The sequence below is a fragment of the Phyllostomus hastatus genome, unplaced genomic scaffold (genome assembly GCF_019186645.2).
Source record: "Phyllostomus hastatus isolate PE091 unplaced genomic scaffold, TTU_PhHast_1.1 phas_contig_549, whole genome shotgun sequence".
Classification (NCBI taxonomy): domain Eukaryota; kingdom Metazoa; phylum Chordata; class Mammalia; order Chiroptera; family Phyllostomidae; genus Phyllostomus; species Phyllostomus hastatus.
In genome coordinates, this window is record NW_025333907.1 from 546,842 (window position 1) to 554,815 (window position 7,974).

Below are 7,974 nucleotides of genomic sequence, written 5' to 3' on the forward strand. Positions count from 1 at the left end.
GTGAAGGAGGGAAGTGTAAGTTTTAAATTCTTGTGGCTGCAGCATCAGCTCTGTAGACTAGGGTAAGAAAATGCATGTTTTACTGGTCAGGATAGCTCAGGAAGTTCTGACAAAGAAGAGTAGATAGAAGAGACTTGCTTAGTGCATTGGTCAGAAAGACTTGCTATTTAAAGGTGCTATTAGAATTCCTAAACATGAGAAGTATGTGTGGATTTACGCTTGCACTCAAAGGTAGCTCTTTAGAATACATCTTTCCTGTGCCACAGAGCTTCTCTCTGTCCTATCCATCCTGACTTCCTATGTGGTGTGAACAATTTTCACCATGTCTAATGACTTGCAACTATTGAAAGTGTTACCTTCGTGACAGATGAACCTAAGACTGTGTTGATATCTGAGGTGCCAATTTGGGGTGGGGTTTGATACTGGCATATCTGTAAATAGAACATTTCATGTTTGGGCCCATCTGGATGCTCAATCTGCTGCACTGTAGACCAGGATTAAGAAAAAGCATGAATAAAGCCTGGCTGGCATAGCTCAGTGGATTGAACACGGGCTGCGAACCAAAGTGTCGCAGGTTCGATTCCCAGTCAGGGCACATGCCTGGGTTGCAGGCCATGGTCCCCAGCAACCGCACATTGATGTTTCTCTCTCTCTCTCTTTCTCCCTCCCTTCCCTCTCTAAAAATAAAATAAAATCCTAAAAAAAAAGAAAAGAAAAAGCATGAATAAACAAGATGAATTGTGGCCCCCTCAAACTTCAGCGTTCTAAAAAAAAAAAAAAAAGCCTTGCTGCCTAGAATGCTAAAAACATACTTAGTATTTAAAATAAGCTAAAGCTGCCTTCGCTGGTAGTTCAGTTGGTTAGAGCATTGTTCCCATACACCAAGGTTGTGGGTTTGATCCTTAGGAAACATGCAAGAGTTAACTAATGAATGCAAAACTAAGTAAACAACAAATTTCTCTCTCACGCCCCCCCACCAAAGTGAAATTTAAAAATTTCAAATAAACTACAGATTACAAAACATGTGGGCTCATTGCACTGTAAATTTGCATAAAATATTTGGTTTCTCTTGATTAGATTAATAGCTGAGTTAGTCCCCCATGTTAACACACAGGATAGATGATGTAGTCATCAATGTGTGCTTCAGGCAACTGATACCAATTTCTCCCATTACATTTGCTGAAGGCTGGGCAGGTCCAGTAGAGTAGTGCAAGCTAACAGGTACAGAAGAGAGTCAGCCATGTGCCTGGAGCATGAGCAGGAATTAGCCACCAGACTCACTGGGGCAAAGTGCTTGTATCAACACAGAGTCACAAGTCTAAAAAATACACAGCTGGGACCTAGACAACACCAGAGATCCTTGAGTGCCAAGGTGAGGAGGTTGGGTTTGCCCTGCAGGTAATGGGGAGCCAACAAAAATTGTAGAGTAATGTAGTGCAGAAAAATGATAGGTTTGTCACATCCATTCATATCTGGAGAGAGAGTCTTGAGCACAGCCACCAGCTAGAGGCCTAAGCCCCTGGGTCTTGATTCTGGCTACCTCTGTGTGAGATCTAAGGCCCTGCCAGCATGGTTTCAGATGAGTCTTGGACCAGAAAGGTCAGAGGGATGTATGGATTTAGGGATCAGGGAACCCAGAAGAAAGACTGGGCAAAGTAGAAAATTAAAGGCCAAGAATTGTAGGGGAAAGCAAACCCCTTGTTGTAACACCCATTGCATGTACTCATTTTCTCAAGAAACTCACTCAGTGCCTGCTGGACACGAGCTCTGCACCAGGCACAAGGCCAGTGCTCTAACATGAGGTCTGGTGTCCCAGAATACATTGTAGGGCTGCCTAACTCTGCTGGGAGGATAGGAAGGGCTTCCCTGAGGAGGAGCATGTAGGCTGGGTCTGAGAGATGAACAGGAGTCAGGAGGTGAAGAGACCAGAGAATAGGTTCCATGGTATGCAGGAGGATGTACAAAGGTCTGGATTCAGAGAGGTGGGTACCATGAAGGATGAGAAACAAGCACTCCAAGGATGTAGCAAGGTAGGCTGGGAAGAGAAATGGGAAGTAAGGGGCAAGGAAGGGTTTTCAACAGAAGTGATGTGGTTAGACTTGTTCGTTGTAAAACAAATGTAATGAGTACTTTTTTATTGCCTATATTCTAAGCATTTTATGGTTTTACATCTTACATTGTCTTTAATTCATTTTGAGTTTATTCTTGTATATGGTGTGATAAGGTGGTTTAGTTTTATTTTCTTGCATGTATCTGTCCATTTTCCCAACAATATTTATTGAAGAGACTTTCTGTACCCCATTATATGTTCTTGCTGCCTTTGTCATAAATTAATTGACCATATACATCTGGGCTTTCTATTCTGTTCCATTAATTTTTTTTGTGAGTACCATGCTGCTTTAATTACTATAGCCTTGTAATGTAGTTTAATATTAGATAGTAGAATACATCTAATTCTGTTCTTCTTTCTCAAGATTGCTATGGCTCTTTGGGGTCTTTTGTGGTTCCATATACATTTTTGAGTTATTCCAGTTCTGTGAAAAATGCCATTTTACTTTGATAGGAAATGCATTGACTCTATAGATTGATTTGGGTAGTGTGGACATTTTAGTGGTGTTAATTCTCCCATCAACAAACAGGGCATATGCTTCTGTTTGTATCTTCTTCCATTTTCTTTCTTCAGTTTACTTTCTGAGTCCAGGACTTTTACCTCCTTGGTTAAATTTATTACTAGCTATTTTTTATGCAATTGTACATGCCATTGTTTTCTTAGTTCCCTTGATAGTTCATTAGTGGTGTATAAAAATGCAACTGGTTCTAAATATTTATTTTTGTATCCTACTACTTTGCTGAATTCATTTATGAGTTCTAGTAGTTTTTTTGATGGACTCTTTAGAGTTCTCTATGTACAGCATCATGTCATCTGCAAATAGTGAGTTTCACTTCTTTCCAATTTGGACACCTTTTATTTCTTCAGAATGCCTTCAGTGCTGTGTTTCTAGGAAATGGCAAAACTGTGTCTTCCTCTGCATAGGGACCCAGTGCCAGGGTTCATCATTGGGGGCTGGAATTCAGCACCACAATGCCCCTTCCTTGTGTTCCTTGGTGCTGCACCCAGGCTGCCAAAACCTCCCAGTGGCCCTGGGTTTGCAGCCCAGGCTACAGAACTAAACAGACTGGTCAGTGGAATCTCAGCTGCCACTTGGTAGCTGTGTGGCCTTAAACAAGGTACTTGGAACCTCAGATTGACTAATGTGAACTCTTACCACATTGTTGTGACTGTTCATTTAGTGGCCACGTGTTCAGCACTTAGCCCAGTGCCTGATATATGCTCAGCCTTCCATTGGCACTAGGGCGATTATTCATGAGGGTTTACAGACATTGTATTTATCTTTGTATATTTTAGTGTTAAGTTCTCAATTAGATAAGCATTTATTGATAAAGCATAATGCTCCTCTGTCAAATGAAAGTGCCAACTATTTTTCAAAGAGGTTTCTTGGCTCGGAGGTCCCATGGTTCTGACTGCTGGATGCCATTATTTATGTGCCATTTTATTTCATTTTTTTTTAAGATTTTGTTTATTTATTTTCAGAGAGGGGAAGGGAGGGAGAAACAGAGGAAAACATCAATACATTGCATCTTGGACCCACCCAACTGGGGACTTGGTCTGTGACCCACGCATGTGACCTGACCAGTAATGAAACTGGCAACCTTTTGGTTCACAGTCCTTCACTGAATCCTCTGAGCCATGCCAGCCAGGAACATGTACCATTTTAGATGCAAGATTTCATTGTGTGTCTCAGGAAAGAAGTAGGCATGAAAGGAATCACTGTAGGTCAGCATCTAATCTTTGAGGGCTCTTTATGTTATAATCTCATTTGATCTTTGGAACCAATGAAAAATTGAGGCTGAGCAAGAGTTAGTAGCTCACTTAAAGTCATTTGCATCTACGTGGCTGATGTAGCTCAGTGGATTGAGTGCAGACTGCAAACCAAAGGGTTGCTGGTTTAATTCCCAGTCAGGACACATTCCTGGGTTGTGGGCCAGGTCTCCAGTGGGGGGCATGCGAGAGGCAACCACACATTGATGTTTTCCTCCCTCTTTCTCCTTCCCTTCCCCTCTCTCTAAAAATAAATAAAATACTTTTTTAAAAAAAAATCATGTGCATCTAGGAAAAGAAAAGCCAGGATCCTACTCATTTCATTTCCCCCCACTCCTGGTATCCAGCTTTCCAGGGGTTAAAAGATTCCTGGGATTCCTCTGTCTAATAACCATTTACTCCATAATTTTTCTCTAGAGTAGAAATTTCCCTTTCATCTGTGGAATCAGTCCCTTGAAACTAATCCTGAGTGGTTTTCATAACTCATCACTCACTGTGAAAGCAGGTTGGCACTAGTTTGATCTGCCCCAAGACTGTGTTGCTTGAACAGATATGGACTCAGCACCTATTATGTACCAGACACAGGTCTGCAGTTTTAAGAAACAATGGTGAATGAAACAAAATATGGAAATTATTTCTTTTGAAAGCTAGAAGTATTGAACAAGCGAACAAACATAATTTCAGGTGGTGTCAGCACTAGGAAGGAAAAGATGTAGTTGGACCATGTTTAGAGGGAGGGGGTGAAGGCTATTTTAGGTGAGATGATCTAGGAGGTTGTTCTTGAACCACAACCCACATGGTGTGACATATCCACCTTTCCAGTCTCCCAGAGAAACACATTTTGGAAAGAGGTAACAGCCAGCGTAAAATCCTGGCGGCAAGAGAGAGCTGACCACATTGAGTGACAGGGAGGTGTGCAAAAATGACATCTAAGCAACAAGTGGGGACAGACCACACTTGACCTTGTAGGCCCTGCTAAAGATTTTCAGTTTTTTTCAGAACCTGGTGGGAAGTTGGAGTGGGAAGACTGACATGATCTGGTTTAGCTGCTAGAAAGGATCCCTCGGGCTGCTCTGCAGGGAGAAACCCCTGTAGAGGGCACAGGACAGTGTGTGGCAAGCCCAGAAGCAGGTGTCTCCAACAGAGGCCTTGGTGGTGATCGAGGGGAGAAATGATTGGGGTTGGCTTCCTGCTTTAGTCATAGATCTGGTAAGAATTGATCAAGTTTATAATTCTAACATGGCAGTGACTAGACTTGTTAAATGGATAATAGAAGAGATATCAGAGAAAAGAGGAATCAAGGAAAGTCCTAGACTTTTGGACTAAGTGACTGGGTGAAGGGTGTACCTGGTTAATTAGGTGAAGAAGTCTTTGGGAGGAGTGGATTTAGGAAGGAGCTTAAGAGTTCCAGTTTGTAGATGTTTGGTTTTAGAAGTCTGTAATATAGCTATCTGGAGTTAGGAGTTGAATAAACCAATCCACCAGTGTACAGGAGAGGTTGGATCTGAAAAATACACATTTGGGAGTCAGCAGGGTGGGTAGGGAGAAGGAAGCTAAAGATTGAGCCCCAGGGTTGTGGGGCGCATTCTCCACTTCCATCTGTTCTGAGACCCTCTGTGGTTGTGCTGGCCAAGCAGCGGCTCTGCTGTGGGTCTAGCCACCTCAGAGACCAGGACTCCTGAGCTCCCTCATGATTCCCCAGTCCACAGGTTAAGCAGAGAAGAGGTAACCTTGGCTTTTTGTCTAAGTTATTAACTCCTTGTCCTCTCATGCCCTGCACCCTGCTCCTGAACATCACTATGGTGTTTCACTGAGAAGTCAGCCTTCATCTCTGTAGGTTCCCAGAGGCTCTGTTGTGTTTGTGCTAGGAGCAGTCGCCTGGCCTTTCCCTTCTTTGGGGGCCCTGGCAGTGTTTGTCCTGTTTACTGTGTGTGTGTGTATCCCAGAGCTGGGCAGGAAACCCTGAGTGGGATGCATTACTGCAGGAATGCGACAGTAGTCAGGTGCCCGTTTTTAACTTCTAGGAAAGCTGCCCTGTTTGTACTGTTGTTCCGTGTGTGATATATTGTGAAGTGTCTGCTTATGGTCAGGTAGTTACTGATGCAGTTTTGTGAGGACTGAGGAGGCCTCACGGACCAGGGCTCCCATTCGAAGTCATCTGGCTTTGGTGCTGTCCATGTATCCAGGCTGGGCAGTGTCTACTTTTCCAGTCCTGGCAGGGGTGTGGTCACCCCCAGTCAGGTTTAAAGGAGACAGGCAGTGGGCACAGAACATTCTCAGGACAGGTGGGATTATGTTATGTGATCTTACTGAAGTCCACATAAATTGAATATATGTATTTAAATACACAAGCACTGATAGTGAATGTTTATAGAACAAGGCAGAGTAGAGAGTCTGAGGTGTATTGAGTCACAGTGGTTTACTGTGTTGACTGACAGTGTGAGGCACATGGTGCCAGCCATGGGAGACTTGTCAGGTGGTATGTTGGCAACCACAGAGCTTTTACAGAGAACTGACCAAGGACCATCTCTTTTTCAGTCAGCGCAAAATAAATACTTTGTAACACCTTAAGTGAAGTCCAAAGGCAATTATGTTCGAGACAATAGACAACTTTAAATACTTTATTTAAAGAAAATCCCTTTAAAGCATAGCAGGTGTCTTCATAATGGAATTTAGTGTCTTGTGCTTCTCTTTTGCTTTCTGTCTGGGTTAAGACAGCCCTGAAGCAAACCAGGAGTGAACAATGCTATGAAAACATTTGTGGGAATGGTGTTTCAGAAAGCCCCTTATCTCAATGCTACTGGGGGACATAGCAGCCTTTTTGTTTCTTCTGTGAAGAGTATTGTGAATGTTACTTCCCTGCCCCCAAAACCTTGCTATTGCATGAATTCTAAATGTTTAAGCACACCCTTCAGGACTACTGATTATAATAATAAAAACGGATAATTTTTGTAGAGATATTTACAACAAAATTATACTTTCTAGAAACAAGATACCATTCCCTTCAGTCACACTCTACAATTCTTATGTTATCAGCTAACCTCTTTTTCCTGTGGTCTGATGAATTCCCCAGCCAATCTCTGTTCCTGATATTCTGCCTGCATCCTCACCTCTGTAGTATCTCTCCCTTCTGAAGGAGAAACATCCTTTCTGCATCTAACACATTTCATGACACACAGAAGGTTCTTAGTAAATACTTATTATCATGAGTGACTACATGCATCCAGTCTCCTGTCTCTTCTCCATTCCTACTGCTTGACATTTTTTGCCCTTCAGAGTCCACATAAAAATGTGCCTCCTCATGAAACTTCTCCAAATCATATTATTTAAAGTAAATTTGCCCCATGGTTTTTTTCTGCCTAAAGTTTTTTGGTTTGCAGACCAGTGCTCAATCCACTGAGCCACACCAAGCAGGGCTTGCCTAAAGTTTTTTTAGCCTAATTATAGCACTTTCCATGCTATTAGTTATATTTACAACTTGTATGTCCCTGCACTGATTTATAAACTTCTGAAGGTACAAAGCCGTGTTATAGGATCAATGGTGATTACTACAGTGCTTTGTATATTGTAGTGTAATAGAATGTTTTACTTGAAGGTGGAAATTTTTCCCTTGAATGTTATATACAGGATGACTTTAATTCTCTGAGGTCTTGACCATAACATGATCCTTATATATTGATCTATATTTCTATAGTACAAATTTCTGCTGCTATGTTGTTGTACATGCTTTGTTGCGGTCTCACCTATAAGAAAACTGGATCTTACATTTAAAGTTACTGGGCTAAGGGTATCTTTTCATGCAAAAATACCACAGGGGATTTTTCAGGCCATGTGGTCTCCTTCCTGAGCCTTTTTCAATGGGGGTAGAAGACACTTGACTGATCTCAGCTTATTTCCACCTCTGGTTTCTGGTGTGGGCCTGGTGCTGGATGGCCAGGATTGGTTTGAAATTTGGGAGATATCTGCTCTCATGGTACTTGCCCTTCTTAACAGAAAATAAATCAGTAGCTAGGCACTGAGTTTGTTCTATTTTATAAGCACTTCCATTGGAAAATATAACTTAAATTCATCTCTCAAAGGAGAAGTCTGACACT